The 20,560-nt window shown below is 36.0% G+C and overlaps 1 protein-coding gene across 4 annotated transcripts in view; it reads right to left on the bottom strand.

The window, feature by feature from the left end:
* LOC122630746 overlaps positions 1-20,560 on the bottom strand; it is a 252,288-nt gene that overhangs the window by 40,610 nt on the left and 191,118 nt on the right. Inside the window, exon 1 of one of the 4 annotated variants that reach the window (XM_043815595.1) lies at positions 14,669-14,806. The exons of the other annotated variants lie outside the window; for them this stretch is intronic. The gene's annotated coding sequence lies outside the window, so the exon portion shown is untranslated. Of the gene's footprint in view, positions 1-14,668; positions 14,807-20,560 lie in introns of those variants that run through there. 4 annotated transcript variants of the gene reach the window in all.

The following is a 20,560-nucleotide window of genomic DNA, read 5'->3' as shown; positions in this document are numbered from 1 at the left end:
AGAGAGAGAGAGAGAGAGAGAGAGAGAGAGAGAGAGAGATAGGCCGCAAAGCAGAAGCGACATTTCCATGCATTATCATCTAATCATATCTACCTACCCACCTACCTACGTAGATCGTCGTAAACGCATGCGTCAAGCGTTAATTATACATATGTACATATATCTAGGATATTTATCGAAACTTTTTCCCGCAATAAGATTAGAATCTTTAACGTTTGTAATGCTTTCACGATAAATATCACAGAAGCATATATCTCTATAAAGAGATCGTACAAAAATTAGACGATTCCTATCGTATTTTTTATTATCTACCTCGAGATATTACTTCGTTTGCTCGTCTTTGTCTATTTGTATATGCACAGTGTGTAAATGTCGAGAATAAAAATAAATAAAAGTTCTCTATGTGAATACATATTTAACTCGATAATCGAAATGACATGGATCTAGATTTGAAACGATTCCTTGACCTGCGAGATATATAATATTGATAAGTACAACGGTTTTAAATCTAGATCAGTTGGAAGTTGAAATTATTCTTAGATTCGTCGTCTCGATGAATTCGTCGTTTGCAAAAGTCTCTATTCGAATAAATCGTTTAGAGAAATCTCTCTCTTGGATTTGCTTTCCTACGAGGGATATTAATATTAGACGAAGGAGATTTTACACGAATGAAAATTCGCGTCGGCCATTAAATTAGACGTATCTCCTATCGCGCGTTTTCGTATCGTGTTGCAGTAAAGAGAAGGTAGAAGATAGAATAGGAGGTAAAAAAAAAAAAAAAAAAGGAAAAAGAAAAAAGAAACATGTTGCGTACGAAACGAAAGAGAGAAAGAGTGTACAATGATGGAGGAGTGGGGTGTCATGGGAGAGGAGAGATGGGAAAAAGGGAGAATTTAGTAACGCGATATTTTAGCTTGCTAGAGGCATTGGCATAAAGCTAAAAACCTATCGCGTTACAAAAGCACGCGAGATACGTGATAGAAATCGAAGTAATCCGCATACCGTCGTATATTTCATCTGGTCGAGAAAAAGAAAGAGAAAGAAAGAGAAAAAGAATGAAAGAGAGAGAGAGAGAGAGAGAGAGAAAGAGAGAGAGAGAAACCAAAGGAAGAAATAAACGTTATTTTTGACGTTCTCCAAAGGAAAGTGCTCACCCGGTGAGAAAATTTATCGACGATTAAGGTAAGCGGAGGAGGCCCAACCTTCCTCTACGAGATACTAATTAAAAAGTTGCCCCTTCGGGGATTAATTTCATCGCGAGTTATATTACGTCCTTACTCCTGCCGCGTTACCGCAACTTCCGGAGTTACATCGCGGAAATTGCCGTAAAAAAAACGGGGGGAGATAAGGTAAAGGAAGAAGGAGAGGAGGAAGAGGAGTAAGGAAGAAAAAGAAGAAGAAAAAGATGAGAGAGAGAGAGAGAGAGAGAGAGTTTCCGAACGAAAGTTGTCGGTAGTAAACAGGCAAGCGAGCGACACCTCTCTGATCTTTTTAAACTTCTTAACTATTCGTGCATCCAGGAACGTATCTAAATTTTGACATTAACTATAATACGACGTTGAGAGTTAGACGTTGTTAATAACGAAATGATAAACGAATAAGGTGACCAGTTAATACTAAAACAGGGAAGTTCGTAGAAGCTAGAAGCAAAGTCTCGAGAAGTTTCTCACGACTCTGGACGCGCATGTTCGTTAATGCGAATCCTACGAATAAACGCGAGAGAGATATTTTGTCCTATCTTAGAACAAAACATATTATCGTATCGTATCGTATCGTATCGTTCTTGCATCAAACTGTTTAAACCACGACGCTCGATGATGCAAAACACGTTGAAGCGGCTTAGGAAAAGCGAAGAGATAGAAGAAGGGAGAAGGGAAAAGGGCAGAGTGAGGATAGTAAACTTATCTTTTCGATTTTCGAATGGTAGAAGGGGATCATCCCTGATATCAATTTCATTATATTTATTATTTTAAAGTATAGATAAGAGCTTCTCTTCTTCTTCTTTTTTTGTTTTCTTTCTTTCTTTCTTTTCTTTTCTTTTCTTTTCTTTTCTTTTCTTTTCACTTCACATCTCGACATATCCTTTGGTATATATATATACACATGTATATGTATGTATATATATATATATATATATATATATATATATATATACGTATATATGTACAAGTATATTTGAGAATAACTTGGGTTATCTCGTCGTGGGATTGTTCGATTCGATTATAGTTTCGAACGGATGTACGTTTAGCCAATCGTAATTCGTTTAATAAAGTATGTGAAAAGAAAAGAGAAACAATAGAAAGAGAGATAGAAATAGAGAAATAGAGAAAGAAAGAAACGAGAAAAAACTGGATAAAAAGAGAAAGAGAGAAAGAGAGAAAGCACGGGTAGATTTGGAATCTTAAACCTTCAGGAAAAAGCCACTGCAAGGCTGTTGCGCTCCCTTGTATTACACAAATGCAGGATTTTCTTCTTTCCTTCTTTTTTCATTGTCGTTGTTGTTTTTTTTTTCCTTTCCCTTTTCATTTTCTTTTTCTATTTTTCCTCCTTTTCTTTCGGACGAAAGAACGACGCTACACGTTTATTTCCTACCGACGGAGGAAGGAAGAACCGAGAAACGTACGATGGAACTCGCTAGAAGAAAAAGAGAGACAGACAGATACACAGAGAAAGAGAGAGAGAGAAAGAGAGAGAGAGAGAGAAATAGTAATACATAGACGAAAGAGGATAGTAGAAAAGGAGAAAACGAAGAAACGTTCGAGACTAATGGAGAACGTTCGAACCAGGAAAATAAGCAGCGCCGATCCTTACGGCAGGATGCTTTTGCATTGAAATGTCGAGAACGAAAAAGAGAGAGAGAGAGAGAGAGAGAGAGAGAGAGAGAGAGAGAGAGAGAGCAAAAGAGAAAGAGAGAAACAGATAGATATTGAACTTGTTGAAGAAAGAGAAGAGAACTACACACGTTTTACGTTCTTCTTCTTCTTCTCTTTCTTCTACTTCCTCTCTTCCACTTTTCCCAATATTCCCACTTCATCGCAGCATTTTCTTCTTCTTCTTCTTCTTCTGCTTCTGCTTCTTCTTCTTCTTCTTCTTCTTCTTCTTCTTCTTACGAAGATGCATTTCCCAACGACCAACGCGCTGAGTGATGTGAAAGCTTCGAAAAAGAGTGGAAATACCTTTCAATACTAACCGCCTCGGTTACGCGGGCGCAGATGCGAGATAATCGACCACTTCGAAATTAGTTTCGAAATCCTTCTTTTATTTCGGGACCGAGAAGGAAATTCGTTTTAACGAATTTTAAAGCAAGATTCGAAACTTTGCGTGGGATCAGTGCAACAATGATCTCAACGAGAGATTCTCTTCTTCTTCTTCTTCTTCTTCTTCTTCCTCTTCTTTGTTTCTTTGTTTCTTTCTTTCTTTCTTTTTTTTTTTTGTAAATATATATATTCTTTTATATCTCCTCATATTTCTTCCTCGTTTCTCTATTCTCTCTTTTCCTTTTCTCCTTTCTTTTCTTTCGATCACGAAAGCTCGCGAAAGTGTTTTAAATCGATGAAAAAAGAAGAAAAAGGAAAGAGCGTTATTTGGAATATGAAGAGACAAGGTTGGAGATGTGGCTAATCACGTTTAAAAACGATTACCAATCTCTTTAGCAATGATCAAAGAGAGAGAGCTTGGTACGTCAAGTTCTTATTATTTCCTAGCGTTCACATCAAAGGCATCAATTTCAATGTTCAACGAACGTCGCACATTGCACACGATATTATGCGGTAAGCTTGAGAAACGAGGCGAAAGGTATTCGCGAACTCACCTACACGTGTATATATAACAGATATGTATGTATGTATGTATGTATGTATGTATGTACGTATGTAAGAGTATCGTCGAAAGAAAAGAGGCTTTTCCAACACTTTTTCTTCGAACTCGTTCAACGTGGGTACCCGCAGGCCGTTGATTTAGCTATTTGCTTCTTCCAACTTTCTCGTTAGATGCTCGTTCTTTCTCTCTTTCTCTCTCTCTCTCTCTCTCTCTTACTCTTACTCTCAATCTCTCGTTTTGCTTCTTTTCAATCGTTTATCTCTTTCTTAAAACATCCTGATTTCGTATCGTCGATGAAACGAAAAAACTTAGCGTCTTGATTTGTAACATTTAATTAACAATTAACAAAACGATCCCACGGTAAAAATTTCAATTTACTTTTCGTCGCGGATCGCTTCTCTTTCTTTTTTTCTTTCTCTTTCCGTCCTTCCCCTATTGGTAAAACGAAAGTAAAATAAATAGAATTATTTTTACAATAACAATGTCATGCGTAGAACCACCGTCCGCCATACCATTCCGTTCTTTATACATATTTGATTCAGAATTATTATTTTTGTAACGGGGCTACGAGCGGTTTGTTGCATACATACACCATCCGCGCTCGACTGTTCATTGTTACTAAACTTTACGTTTGGAATGCACCATCGCGATTCACGGAAACCACATTTATTTGGGCCGACAGCGCGTATTAAATCGCTTTGTGATTCGCGAGCAAGCGGCTTTCGTTCGTTTTCCTGTGCAATCCCCACGCTTATGCGATATCAAAGAAGGTTACTTGCGTAAAAAAGAGAGACAGAGAGAGAGAGAGAGAGAGAGAGAGAGAGAGATATGAATAAAGAATGAATTAGAACATATTTACATGATCGTGATGATATTATTGACGAAAAAAGAACTCTCAAATTATAAGAACTTACAAAGTTACTGAACGAAACTACTTGCGAAAGTATATTATGAAAATAAATATATTATATATTTTGCAAAAAAAAAAAAAAAAACAATGGAATTTTCGAACAAAGAAAAATTTTAACGATTATATCAAGATAGTATGATAGTAATATCTGCATACTAGAGGAGTACGTACTACGTCAGTAGTATAGAACGAATTTGATCAGACGTTCCTTCTTCAATTTTCTTTCCTCGATCATCATTGATCTCTCTTAACAAAGAACTCTTTTATCAAAGAAGATTTCGATGATATATATTTTTATAAGTTGTAGCTTCTATAATATCGATGTTTGTCAACTAACAAAGACAGACGGAAACATAGAAAGAGAGAGAAAGAGAGGAAAAAGAGAGAAACAGAGTCGAGTTATTTCACTCGTATTTATACTTCCGTTTAATGTGATTTTAGGACCGTATGCACGGTCACGATCGGTCTGGACACTGTGATCGGTCTTCTGAAAACGTGCGTGCGCGTTGCCAGACGCACGCGCATCCAATAAGCGAAAGAGAGAGAGAGAGAGAGAGATAGAGAGATAGATAGAGATAGAGATACATAGGGATTCTCGTATAGCGTTAAAGGGAAACGGAGCAGGAGCATTGTTGGTTTTCCCGCTGGTGTTTGCAATAGCATAGCATTGTTGTGCGATGAATCCACCCTTCGACCGACCTACTCGACCACCCTTCTGTCCCTCTACCTCTCCCTTCTATCCACCCACTCCCCCTATTTTCATCCCTCTCTACTAGCCCGTGGGAGATGCACACACGACGGTCATACGACGAGAGTATCTCATATTAGCCGCTTAATTGTCTCTATTTGTCGTGGACCCAACAACGCCACGACGAAACCACCGTCACTAACCACCATGCACCAGGACGATGACGATGATGCGCCATTGAGGATTCCTAGGACTGACAATGAGCAGCTAGTTGATCCTCACGTTAGTCAATGGTGTTATTGTTAAAGGATAGAGGAAAGATCTCTCGGGATAAGTTTCTTTCATCGCTCTTTTGAACTCTCTTGTTTAATAATAACATGTTTCTTCTTAATCTGTTTCGCTTTTGAAAAGTTTTATATATCTTTATAAAATTCATTTTTTAAACGTTTTGAATTTCGATGATTTAACTTCGTAGATAATATTTTCTTCGTGACAAGAGGTTAAAGTTTAGGGTTGGTTAATTTCGAAGGACGGAAGGATTTTAAACGAGTGAAAAAGTCCGATGGTCTACTAGCGAAGTAACACATGGAATAAAAGAGTAAAAGAGAAAGCCACGATGACAGAGAGATAAAGAGAAAGAGAGAGAGAGAAAGAGAGAGAGGAATTGTGAAGTTAGTTACACCAGAAATGTATTGATTGAGTGATTTGTAATTGTGATTTGTGATCTGTATTCCGTGTTCCATGTTCTGTGTTTCCTTTTTGTGTTCTGTGTACTGTGTTCTGTGTTCTGTGTGCCGTGTATACGGATAGCGCGATGTTAGCATGCTTTCTACGGATTCTACATAGAACCGATTTCGAAATCCGACCGCGGAAAAAAATGTTATTTCGTAAATTCCAACGATTCTCTATCTTCCGACACACGGTTGGTATATATTAAGCAGAAAATTTTTGTACATTCCCAAACGATCGTAATCCAGACAACAGAAGAGCTTTTATTTTACAAATTCGAATCATAGAAATTTCACGAAATACCTGATTTTAATAAATTAGTAAAAGTATTGCTTCGATAAAAAAAAAAAAAAAAAAAAAGATACGAAAAGGTTCTTTCAAAACATTCGTCTATCGTGTTTGACGATGGACAGAGGAATATAAAAATACGTAATGACGTTCGATCGGTGATAATCAATTCTTTAAATGATAAGAGATTGCGCTAATTTAATTGTCTCCTTTTTTTCCTATTTTTTCAATCCTTTTTTCTTTTCTCTTTTTCTTTCTCCCTCTCTTGTTTCTTCTCTCTCTCTCTCTCTCTCTCTCTCTCTTTCTCTCTTCAGTACACCGTACATTTTTAGTTAATATCGTGAGTGTTATTGGAGCGTGGAAATTCAACGAAGTGCTTTTCCAAGAGAGTATTTTTCGAATGCGATGGCTTCAATCGAAATTGACAAAATGAAAAAATAAAAAGAAGTAAAAAAATAAAAAAAAAAGAAAATAAAATAAAAAAAAAAAAAGGAAAAAACTGAAAACAAGAAAAAAAAGCACACCCTTTTAACTCTTATCAATAATATAAAACGATTTATATATGTACGTATATAACTCGCACGGAAAGAGACAGAGAGACAGAGAGAGAGAGAGAGAGAGAGAGAGAGAGAGAGAGAGAGAGAAGGTATTGCCACGATGTTTATCAATTTTATTTCGACGCTTAATTGGCGCAATTCCGTCCGGATATCGCAATATTTTTATGAAATCACTGCTTTATTTATTACAAGTGCTTAATCGAAACGGTCTGCGAACGAGCCAGAGTAATCTCGTTATGATCAATTTGCAACTCGCGAGCACGTTGTCCTCGATGGAATGGAGTGGGACATAATATGCGATAAAGAAAAGAGAAAAGAGAAATAAAGTAATGGAGAAAGAGAGAGAAAAAGAAAGAGAAGTAAAATGAGAGAGAAAAAAGTAAGAGAGATATAAGCTTTCACTTGTCGATCAATCGATCGTTCGTTTTTTCATTCGTTCGTTAGTTCGTTCGTTCGTTCGTTCGTTCGTTCGTTCGAGATCGATCGATCTATCCCGGAAAAGAAAAAGAAGAGTTTTGAGATAAGCAAGAATTGATATTGTCACAAAGAACGCGTTAACTTTCGATTTAACGTCGGTTTTAATGGACTCAAGTTTGATACCGCCGACTTTGATCTTCCAGCGCTATGTCAAAAGGACCGTGATGATCCAATTAATTTTGCGACTCGTCCTTTCGTCCAATGAGATTGATAAAATCGTTTCTCGTTCCTCCTCTCTTTAAATTCGTTCCTCGTTGCAACTTGTATATTCGTTCTAACGAAGAGACCGTATTCTCTATTAAATTCTTCGTCGTGAAACTATATATATATATACATATATATGTATATACAGTCTCTTTTCTTCTCTCTCTCTCTCTCTCTCTCTCTCTCTCTCTCTCTCTCTCCCTCTCTCTTTCTCTTTGATTTTTCATTTTAGGTCTTGTCTTTTCGGCGTCGCGCCGCAAGCGAGAATCAACGTTTTAATTGTGTCTCGTTTGTATACCCGTCAGAAAAGGATAAGGCGATGGAAAAGAGGAGATAATCGGTTCTCACGAAGAGACGCGAACTTATTTCCTTCAAAATTGATCACGTCGGAACGTCGGAGATAGCTTGATGCGCATTATATGCATATTGTGTTTCCATCGAAAAACTGATAAAAGCGTTAATCTTCTACGATACGAATTACGAATCACGATTTTATTAATTTGTGTCCTCGAAGATTCCTAATAACAAAAAAAAAAAAAAGAAAGAAAATATATTTATTCAATAGCGTTAATATCATAGTTATACTACGTACAAACTTATGCGTATCGAATCATAGCGTATGAATTTCGTGTTAAAGCGTATGCGAACAAAAAAAAAAAAAATAAGAAAAAAGATAAAAAAAGAGCTGCTGCAAGTTACGAATTAACGAGATATATTGCACACGTATGTATATATCTATTTGATATATCTTATAACGATATATATATATCTATCACGAATTAATATTATAGTATATACTTGTGTCTACGCGTGTGCATGCGTAAGTGCATGTGTATTCGTGAAAAAGAAATATCGGTAATAATATTACGAGCGACGACGACTTCATCTCCGTTCGATCGTCGATAGCGCAGCGCCGTTTATTAAATTTAATTAATACACATCCGAACGATCATAAGCCGTTAAACGGCTATGAAATAGAGAGAAGTCCCGGATTATCGGAACAGCTGTTAACTTAAATTACAAACGTCCGAATGCCGATTAATCGAAATCGTACGTATACCTGGATATATCTATAACTAAGTGAACGTCGATTTACCTTTTACAATTTACAAACGTATTTGCGAATGCATATATATCCGACCACAATTTTTCTACAACATCGTCGATCGAAAGAAGAAATAATAATAAAATAAAATAAAACAATGATTAAAGAAAGAAAGAAAAAAAAAAAAATAAGTAAAAAATAAAAAAAAAAAAAAATAAAAAAAGAAAACAGAAGAGAAAGGAAACTTAACGATTCTATCAACGTTTTCGTTGGTAGACATTCCGTGGTTTCGATATTTTCTCTTTCTCGTCCTTGTTCCCGACTGAAATGCGTTCTTTCCTTATTTAACGTTTTAGCAAAACAAGCACGAGTCCAGGAGGATTGTGGTTAATTAATCCGAGCGAATTGTAACTCGACTGATGTAGCCGGATAAGAGAAAGAGATGAAACGTACGATGAAGAGAAAGAGATGGAGAAAGATAATGTATGTTTGTGTATATAATATATACATATATATAAATATATGTACATACATATATGTACATACACGTGCTACATATGTATATATATATATATATATATATATATATATATATATACGCATACACGAATACACGTAAAAACATATGTACGTACGTAACATACATATCTCATCCTACTAATTAATACAACTTTCCCGCGTACGAGATTACACGTGCGTCGTATATGCATATACATACGTAGGTAACTACGTGTCTGGCTACTTTCGATTCGTCGTCGGAGAGAAGTACACCCGGTATACGTATAATAATGACGTACTACGTTAAAGCGAGTTGGTTAACATGTAATTACATAACGCGAGTCTTTGTTTTCATAGTTATGATCGCTGTCTGGCGTGTCGAGAGCATTTGTCCAACATGGTCGAACTACCGTTTAACTGCAAACATTAATTATATTGTTAGATAGAAAATTAGTTTCTATCATCGATCCCATTTCATATATATATAAAACACACACACACACACGTGTATGCATATATATGTGTGTACATATTTATACATATTAGATATTATACAAAATATATGTATACGTGTGTATATATATATACGTTTGTGTTTCCATGCATATATATCGAGAGTTGTCTGTAATTTTGCTTTTAGCATTTGAACAAATGGGCACCTTCCGCAACAATTGTTTCATCGTACCATCGAACGACTCTAGTCTATGTGTTACTGTAATATTCATACGCTTAAATTCAATTTCAATTCAAACGATCGCGTATCCATGATTGCTATGTATTGCTTTTTTCTCTCCATCGCGTAGACTCGCCCCCACGCATATTCTCGTACATACACGTACATTCTCTTCCTCCTCACCCTCACCTCCCACCCTTTTAGAATTAACGTGATTATACGAAGAATTCGATTTTCAAATGTTTCTCGTATAACAAAATATTATTGCATTCCATTGTAATTATTATTTAATTCTGTTAATAATTCATTAAGATTCGTACGTGTTTTTCATTGTGGTGGATTGATCTCGATTATAGAAAAAAAATAAAGAAAAAAATAAAATAAAATAAAATAAAAGTAAAGAAAAGAAAGAAAGAAAAGAGAAGAAAAAAAGGACAAAAAATGTTCTAGAGAAAAATCACGTACGAGTTTATTTCGATATCGTAATACGCCGTTCTTTGAGTTCATTGACCTCTTTCAAATTCATCGAATCAAATTGGCACACAGACCTATATAAATTCGTAGAAAAAAGTAAAAATGGTCGTCGAAAGAAAGAAAGAAAGAAAGAAAGAAAAAAAGAAAAAAAGAAAGAAATGAAACCTGTTCCATTCTTTTTTTTTTTCTTCTTTTCTCTTTTTTTCCTCTTCTTTCTTTTTTTTTTCATGCTCTAGAGTGGCTTACATTGATTCCCGGAAATAGACTGACATACTGACCTATATATAATTTTGTAGAAAATCGAGCTCGAGATTTTACATAGAACAGTCCCCCCTATTCTCCCTATCGTTTCGATGATGTTTACACCACTAATCTATTTTATATATATATATATATATATATATATATATATACATTAAACACATACACACATACATATACACACATTTGAGAAACAAATCGAATTTATTTCGCGAATAACTTTTGAACGAATAATTTTAGAGAAACATAAACAAAAAGTTATTTCGAAGGGTAGAATTAACTCTATACATTACACAATATATACAACGTATTAATAAATTTACCCAACAGTGCATACAAAACGCGATCATTGTCGAAATTTCCATTGACAAGTACTTTTTATATCATATACGATTTAATCAATCTCACTGGAGAAGAGTCCGGTCGAAAAAATAAAAAGAAAAGAAAAAAATAATATTAAAATAACATTTATTAATCGATTATTCCATTAGACTTCCATCAATAGTTACTTTCGGTCTCTTAATATATATTTCAGAATTATATATTTGCATTGAAAAAAAAAATGAAAAAAAAAAAAAAGACAATGTTACGTTTATCTCATTTTTTTTTTTTTTTTTTTTTTTTTTTTTTACCAAAAACGAAAAAATAATTTATATATTTTATAGGATGAAACAATTCGAATGAAATGATTTATATACGTATATACATATATAAAAAGATAAAGTGTATAGACATATCCAAACGTTTCGTCCGAGTCTCTCTCTCTCTCTCTCTCTCTCTCTCTCTCTCTCTCTCTCTCTCTCTCTCTCTATCTATCTATCTATTTATCTATCTATCTCTCTAGATACAGTCTTGGCCTTATCCTTGATATTTGAGATAGACCGGGAAGATGAGGACAAGGAGCAAATGCTTCTACAAAAGACGATGCGATGCTATCGCGGACTACGCGAGACTGACACGTAACATCTGTCAATGTCAGCCGTAAACCGAGCACTCGCTTCAGCGTCAGCTGTGTTGATGTTTAACAGGTATTACCCTGGTGTATCCATTGATATGCTAAATCCCGCGTAACCGCGCCGCATAAATTCGCTTACACGTGTACACGGCTATTAATATCGCGTTCGCCTCCTTAGCACAACACAACACAACTATCATCATATCGAATACGCGCGTTCCTCTGTGGTTCCTGCGAAAATTATGATCGAACACTACCTAAACTCTCGTTAACTATTTTCCTCTCGACAATTTAAATGAACGATCTCTTCTTTCCTCGTTTTACTTACGCCGACATAATGTGATCACTTATTATATAGGTCTCCCATTCGGAAAAATTGAAATCATTCGTTCGTCGTATCGACACGCTGTTTATTATTAATATATTATTTTTACAAAAAATATTTCTTGTATCTTTTCGTTCGTAACAAGAGTGCTTGATAAATGAGAGAGTCAAAGTTAGAGAAAGATGATTTTTTTTTTTTTTTTTTTTTTCTTAATTAATTATCATCATTCGTCGACTTTTACGTACATTTTTCTATTTTTCTTTCGCGAACGAACGTGCAGAGAGATTCGCGTATCGTAAGAGCGTATTTAGTAAAAAAATTTTCATTAGCACACCGACGAGATAATAAAATTCTGATGGAAGGTAGACGAACGTAGAATATCTATATCACGAGAGTTGAGAATTATCGGTTACACAGTTGGCCTAGATTTTGGTCTAATTTTCTCTCTCTCTCTCTCTCTCTCTCTCTCTCTCTCTCTCTCTCCTCTCTTTATCTATCTATCTCTCTTGCTCGTTCGTTCGTTCGATCCGTTCGATCCATCGAAGCGACCATAAACTCTTTACTTCGTGCGTTAAGTACGTTAAACGTTCGCGGAATTTAAAGAATTTCCACCTCTAGGCGTCAAGCTCTACTTACGTGCTAAGATCTTCATCGTATGTACGTGATACGAGTAAAGTATTTCGACCTAGACTTGTAATTTCCTAAGGACGATGATGTTAATGAAATAATACGAGTACATAGAAGAAGAAGAAGAAGAAGAAGAAGAAGAAAAGAAAAAAAAAGGGGAGATGCAATTTCTCAAGAGACGAAGATCAGTAAAACGAGAAATTCTTCTCAGGTTTGTCTTGCGAATCGACATTTTTTTCGAAGAAAAACAGAAAAAGAAATAGAGAGAGAGGGTGTTATATATATGTACACACACACACACACACATATATATGTAGTGTCAAGTTTTACCAACCGAAAGGAAGACTTTCACCGAGGATCGAGTTTCTATCCTCAAAGAAAAATAATTAACGTTATAACTCAAAAGGATTGCGATGGTATAAGCTTCTTGGGTTAGTCAAGCGATAGTTGTATCGGTTTTATATCTTGATGGATTACAGCGATCAATGAAAGGTTGATCAGTTGGCTGATTGATTAGATAAGTTTCTGTGGAGCGGTTAAGAGTGAGAGAGAAATAGATAGGTGGATAGATGGATAGATAGGTACCTAAATAGAAAGAAAGATATATATATATATATATATATATATATATATATATAAAGAGAGAGAGAGAGAGAGAGAGCTTCGGTTCCTTCGGTCCAAGAGATCCTTTTCACCCTCTTTTCCTTTACCCTTCGAACTAACCCTCGTCCATCCAAGTACCATTATTTCCTCGTCTTTGGTTACTTTCGCTTGTTCCAACATCTCTTTCTCTCTCTTTTTATTCCCGCCATAGTGTAGCCTACATTTGAAGGAAGAGTTCAACGTTTAAAGTGTTTTTTTTTCCCTTCTTTTTTCTTCTTTTCTTCCAGCACCCCGGAGAACGGAAACTCTCGCGTTTATCTTCGATCTATGTTAAGTGCAAAAATAGAAAGACAGAAAGAAAGAGAAAGAGAGAGAAAGAAGAGAAAGAAATTTGTCAATGACTCTCTTTCGAAAAAAAAAAAGAAAAAAAAAAAAGAAAAAGAAAAGAAGAAAGAAAGAAATAATAAATTAATCTCCGGATCAATAAAAGTAAACATGTCGGATGATCGAGATCATCGTAGACGATCGTACCGGTTTCTTTTTATTTTCTTTTTTCTTTCATCCTTTTCTTCGTGAAGAAAAGAAAAAAAGAAAATAGAGAAAAAGAGAAGTAGATAAGAATTTTCTTTTCTTCATCTCAAATGCTCGTTTCCGATAACTACAAAGTTTATCCCCTCCCTTAACACACAATTCTCTCTCTCTCTCTCTCTCTCTCTCCTTCTCTTTCTCTTGTATATACAACGGAGCACGCCAAGTCGAAACTGCAAAATGCACGTCCTGAATGCAATTACACACAATGGAACAATGACGTGGAAGACAACAAGAGGGAACGGAGAGGAGGTAGAGGAGGTGGAATAGGAGGAATGAGAAAGAGAGCGAGCGAAATAGGACACCGTTTGGATGGAGGAGTAGAGGAAGGAAAGAGAGGGAACGAGAGAGAGAGAGAGAGAGAGAAAGGGGTATGGGTATGGGTATGGGTATGGGTATGGGTATGGGTATGGGTATGGGTATGAGTATGGGTATGGGTATAGGTATGGGTACGGGTACGGGTTCGGGTTCGGGTTCGGGTGGTATAGGATATGGTAGAGTGAGAGGAGAAGAGGGTGGGATTGTGGTGGGTGGGGTGAGTGGATAGGAGATATACGACGTGTATGGATAGCTGTAGGTTTCTACGGAGGCTCCTCTCGACGAATTATACGCGCTCGCGCGGAGAGACAAAAGGGGAATGGAAGAACAGACGGAAAGCTATTTATTGCGGGCGTCGTGGCGTCCTTGCTCGCAAGAAACTATGAAGTTATAGACAATCGAGAACCGCGACAGAACGAGACTGACTGCGTGAAAGGATAGAGTAATGGTGAAGATGTCGTCGACTAAATGAGAGAAAGAGAAAGAGATGGAGAAAGAGGAAGAAAGGGGATGAGTATCTTTTATATATATATATATATATATATATTTCTCTACCTCCTTCTCTCTCATACCCTAATCCTCTCTACTCTTCTTCCACTGCAAAATAATTTCCAACGAGTTATGCATACCGAGGAATAAACTTCTCCTCCAATTCGAATCCAATCAGAGAATACTCTGTCTCCGAGAGAATCTAGCAGGTACTTGTTCAGATCCTCTCTTTTTCTCTCTTTTTCTCTCGTTTTCTCTCGTTCTCTCTCTCTCTCTCTCTCTCTCTCTCTCTCTCTCTCTTTTGATCCTCCTTTTTTTATTTCTCCCTCCCGTTCCTTCTCTTTTTTCCTCTCTCCACACACGTGTAACAGAAATCCTACTCCGTCGGTCGGATATTATTCATATTCCGGCGACGCATGGGCTCGTCACTCCGGACGCAAAGGCAATATAACTTTTTTCCTCCTCCGGCTCGCATTCTCCTTCCATTTCTATCTCGATCTACTCCCTTTCTATCTCTCTTTCCATATCTCTTCCCCTTTTTTTCGTTATCTCGTCTCGATCGCGGTCTATAAAAAAAAGAGAGAAAAAAATAGAAAAAAAAATATAAAAAAATGTATATATATATATAATAATAATAATAATAATAACAACAACGAAAAAGAAGTGAAAGAAAGAAAAAAAGAAGTCTAGAATAAGTTAAAAAAAAAAAAAAAGAAAAAAAAAAGGAGTATTATATACAAAGAGAGGATATAAAAAAGGAATAGAAAAAAAATATAATTATCGATTAGACGCGCCGTATTCTAAACGATAATTAGTAAAATATCCTTTGTTGTAATACTATTACCATATAACGTAGAATATAACGGGGATGTTATCAGCGATGCGATTCGAATATTCCTCATTCGTTTACATATAACAAGAATAATAACAAGAAAGGTAATAGAGCCGTTAGAAGTATGAACATTTCTATTGGCATAATTGCAGAATTCAAAAGTCGCTGTGGGAATTCTGGATAATGTACGATCGTATGTGTAGAAATGTATCGAATCGCATACAAACATAAACGGATATAAATATCTTCTTTATATAGATATACGTATATATATATATATATATAAAAGTATTCATGTGCATATATATATATATATACACATGAATAGTTTTATATATCGATACCACGATAAACGCCGTAATTAAAGCGGTGCCCGTAGTTTGTTCGAAATTTAATAAAGGCAGAACGTAGCGTGGCGTAGCTTATATTTCATTGATTTTAACAATGAATATCGTCCGTTCAGCAGATCTATCGTATCTTTATGATCTTTCGAGAATATATTTGCGAGTACGTATTTACGATTGCGAAACGAACGCAGGCCGTTTTAACGAATAAATCCTATCGGGAATAGACGATATTCTACATAAATAATAGACGGAAGTTCGTCCTCTATTTCTCTCTTTCCATTTATTCTATGGCATATTGCAATAAATTAAATAATGATGATAACAATAACAACAACAACAAAAATAATAATAATAATAATAGAAGCAATTAATAAAAAAGTAGAACAAAATGAGAGGTTAAAAAAAAAAAGAGAGAGAAAAAAAAGAACCATCGTTGGTACTAATCGGCCAGTAAAAAAGGAAAGAGAAAAAAAAAAGAAGAAAAAAAAAGAAAGAAAAGAGGAAGAAAAAAGAGCAGTAAAAATAATAGACGAAAGGATTCTTAATTATTCCTTCGAGCGTCTTCTTCTTGGTCTCTCGAGTCGAATGAACGAATCTTAATGGCAGCTGGTACCTTCGTCCTCGATCGTACTATTTAGCGGATTCGACATCGTCGATTTCCCTCCTCTTTCTCTTTCTCTTTCTCTTTCGTTTTCTTCTGCTTCTTCTACTTCTTCTTCTTCTTCTTCTTCTTCTTCTTCTTCTTCTTCTTCTCGACGAAAGGACATCATCCCTCTCGACCTCAACTACGACAACTTCTTAGGAAGAAGCACCGTGCCGCTGATTGGCAAGCTAATCACGCGCTACTCTCCATTACATTAATTAAAACTTAACTCTCGACTCCGCTCGGCTTCGCGTCATCCACCGCAGTTTCTATCGTCCTTTCGTTATATCTCTTCCTCTCTTACGAATACTCTCTCTTCCATCCTCACTCTCTTCTTACTTTCGTTCTCAATTTATGTATCTCTCTTTCTCTTTTTCTCTATACATATATATATATATATGTATATATATATATATTTGCTAATGTTTATTTCTTTCTTGTATTCTCTCTTTCTCTCTCTTTCTTCGTAAAAGTTTCTCCCATCGCGGTGAAATATTCTCATCTCCCATCTCATTACCCAAGCGAACGTTAAATCGTACCACGAGAAGCATCGAGAAACGTAACGATCGAACAAGTCAGAGTGGTTAGAAAAACTGTAATTACAGGAGTACGGAGTACTTTCGAAATCGTGGGGGTCCGGGTTGAAAAAAAAAAAAAAGAGAAAAAAAATTTTGGTTAATCTGCTTAAAAGTAAATCGCAAATCGTGAGTTTTAGTAAAAGTTCATCCGTATTAATTGGGATATTTCTTTCGTTAACGTTGAATGGGTGGGGATGTGGGCGTGAGGTTAAGAATATCAGATTGATGTATGAGTGAGAGGAAAAAAAAATCGATATAAAATTTATTATTAACGTTTAACGAAATTCGCGAATAATCTGTGTGTGTTAGCGTTATTCGAACTTTGGGTTATCACGTTCTCGTAGATAGAGCAAAAGAGTAAGAGAGAGAGAGAGAGAGAGAGAGAGAGAGAAAGAGAGAGAGAAAGAGAGAGACTTTGCACGAATATAAAATGAATATAGCGCAGACTCGTTACCGGTTCCTCTCAATCTCTCTGAGCGTTCGTTCGCAGAGCGCATATTTATCTAATGAAAAGTTAGCGCGGTCTAATTACTGGGAAGCAGTTACGAGCAAATTCCATTGTGCTGTCGAGCTCTTGAAGATAACGAAGGCCCAAGAGAGCTCGCGCGATTCGTTAATTTCGCTGTCGAGTGACTCGATTGAACGCGATTTTACTTTAATAAATAGAAAAAAAGATAAAAAAAAAAAAAAAGGGGGAGAGAGGAAAGAAAGAAAAAAGAAAAAAAGGAGTAAAAGGACGAGAACGGTGAGAAACAAATAGAACAAAACGAAACGAAACAAAACAGAACAAAACAAAGGAAAAAGAAAAGAAAAATACAGCGAGAGAAAAAACCGAACGAAAAACAGAAACGTGTCCGGTGACAATTAATCGTACCTATGATTTAATTTCGTTCAAATCTGTTAAATACTCGGACTCGATTATTCAACCGTTAAATATTAAAATGCACTCTAATGGCATTTATATAGAAATAGTCGCAATAACTACTCACAGTGACCGATCGTCGTTTCAATGATTTAAAACTTCGCTTATCATTTATCTTAAATTTGTATTTTAAATTATCCGATTACGAAAATATCTATGCATAGTCGATTCTATTAGCTCGAAACAAGAACCGTGAAATACTTATGAACTATCAATCGCGACAACAAACGATTTTCAAAAGATCCATAATATAAACTCGTAGCAAGATAATTATTTATAACTCGAAGCAACTTGCATTTATATTTGACTACGATCAAAGTTTATCCGTTCTGATTACATTTTCACGAGTGTCTTCCTTTTTCGAGAAACTTTATAAATTTATTTTACACGATGAAAAGAAGGATAAATCGTGTAACCCGATGATCTGACAGAATTGATTAGAAATATTCAATTTTCGATTTCAATGATTCTCTGGACGAATCCAAGTAAATTCAGTAGTTACATTTCTCTGCATCTTTTGCTTCCTCTCTTTCTCTCTCTCTCTCTCTCTCTCTCTCTCTCTCTCTCTCTCTCTCTCTCTCTCTCTCTCTCTCTCTCTCTCTAACTATCTCAACGTGTGTTTGCGAAAGAAAATTCAACGAGAGAATTTCCGTGCGGGAAGTTAATCGATTTCGTGCGAAGCGATAGTTTCTCGTTGAGCAATACGTTCTGGGAAAATGTGTCGCGCGATTTTGGACGGTAGCATAGAAAACAAATGAAGAGGGAAAAAGAAAAAGAAAGAAACAGATGGAGAGAGAGAGAGAGAGAGAGAGAGAGAGAGTTATGGAGAGAAGGAAAGAGATAAAAAAAAAGAGCAAAGGAAGGGTGTCCATTTTACTTTCGTTAGAAATCGAGGATGAACGTGAGCCCGATGATGGGTGGAAATAGCGATGGAGGAAAGTACGCGATAAAATTGGAAGAGCTCCGATCAAACAAAATTAATTGGTTTTTGTACTACGCCATGTGCTGCAAAACACAAAGCGCGGCAAGATCCGATTTGTAATACTTTCTCGTTGCGAATAATTCCGTTCCAGACGGGGTTGGAAAAGGTGGGAGACGAGATGATTTTATCGTTCCCCGCGTATTTTTCTATCGTTTTCGCGGTATAGAAGAAAAAAAAAAAAGAAAAAGAAAAAGAAAGAAAAAAAAAGAACGAGTGTTTCGTTCGATCGAACGGATTTTTTTATGGGAAGACCACCACCCTAGGTCGGAACGTATAGCGTGATAACGAAAAATTCGAAGAAAAAAGAAAAATAGAGGGGGCAAAAAGGAAAAACAAAAAGGAAGAAAAAACGAAAGAAAACAAAAGAGAAAGCAAAAGAGAGGAAAAAAGAAACAAACGAAACGAAATATAGACGATCGATTATAAAATATAAGGGGTTAACAAAAGATCACGTGTAAATGAACAAAAGGTTGGAGCTATCAAAAATATCCGAAGAATTGCAAACATGTTCGTACGGGGATAACAACGTTTCGGTTAGGTAGATATCTATGTATATCAACGATCGCGTTGCGCTGAAAAAAGGCATCCAATTGACAAACAAATTTGCGCAGGTAGAAGAGCGTGCAATGGTTTTTCATTCACTGTTCCGATAAAAACTGAATCGTATGTAGTAAATGTGTATATACGTACATACGTCACGAGTCGATGAATAAGCTTTCCCATCTCTTTCTCTCTCTTTTACTCTGTCTGTCTGTCTGTCTGTTTGTCTGTCTGTCTGTCTATCTCTCTTTCTCTTTCATTTTGTCTGCTCTTCTCTCTCTCTCTCACTCTTCTCTCTTCGTTTACTCGTTGGATCTCTCACCTTGTTCCCTCTTTATTTTCGTCGCCGATACCAGCTCGATCGAGTTCAAACGGTTTGTCCGCTATTAACCTTCCCTGACGTTCGTCGTCGCGACGGACGCAATTTGGGGAATTTTTTTCAATTTGTGTTCCCCAACGAAATTATTCCATGTCGATTCTTTTTTTTGTTTTATATATTTTTTTTATTTTCACTTTTTTTTTTGTTTCTTTCCTTTTTCGTTTTTTGTTATTCTATTTCTTTTTTCTTTTATTTTTTTTTTTCGTGATACTAGATGGTAGTTACATATTTGGAGGAGAGGGGTAAGCTAGTTACGAAAATCTAAATGGGGTATGAAAAACAAAATTGTCGTTGTTCCCGTACTTATTACGAAAATTATTATCAACGAAAATATGCAAGATTATATGAAATTAGCGTGCATGTTATTTCGGAAAAATATTGAAATAATTCATAAACGCGAACACGTTTTATCAAGATAGAGAAAGATAGATAGATAGATAGATAGATAGATAGAGAGAGAGAGAGAGAGAGAGAGAGAGAGAGAGAGAGAGAGAGAAAGAAAGAGAGAGAGAGAGAGAGAGAGAAAGAAATAGAAAGACGAAAACTGACGTATTAGAAAGAGAAGAGAGCTTTCTCATCCTTGGATCTCAAAGCATCACGGCTCCAATCCTTTCGTTCTCTCTCTCTCTCTCTCTTTCTTTCTCTTTCCCCTCTCTATATCTCTCGCTCTCTTTCTCTTTCTCTCTCTCTACCATGCCTTCCCTTTCCATTTGGCTCGGACGAGTGGAATTTCACGAGAAACGTTTTATTCCTGCTTCTCTCTCGTTCTCTCTCTCTCTCTCTCTCTCTCTCTCTCTCTCTCTCTCTCT

Source organism: Vespula pensylvanica, chromosome 7 (assembly GCF_014466175.1).
Source record: "Vespula pensylvanica isolate Volc-1 chromosome 7, ASM1446617v1, whole genome shotgun sequence".
In the NCBI taxonomy this organism is placed as follows: Eukaryota; Metazoa; Arthropoda; class Insecta; order Hymenoptera; family Vespidae; genus Vespula; species Vespula pensylvanica.
Note: the sequence above shows the minus strand (reverse complement) of the source record. Positions and strands in the feature narration are given on the sequence as shown.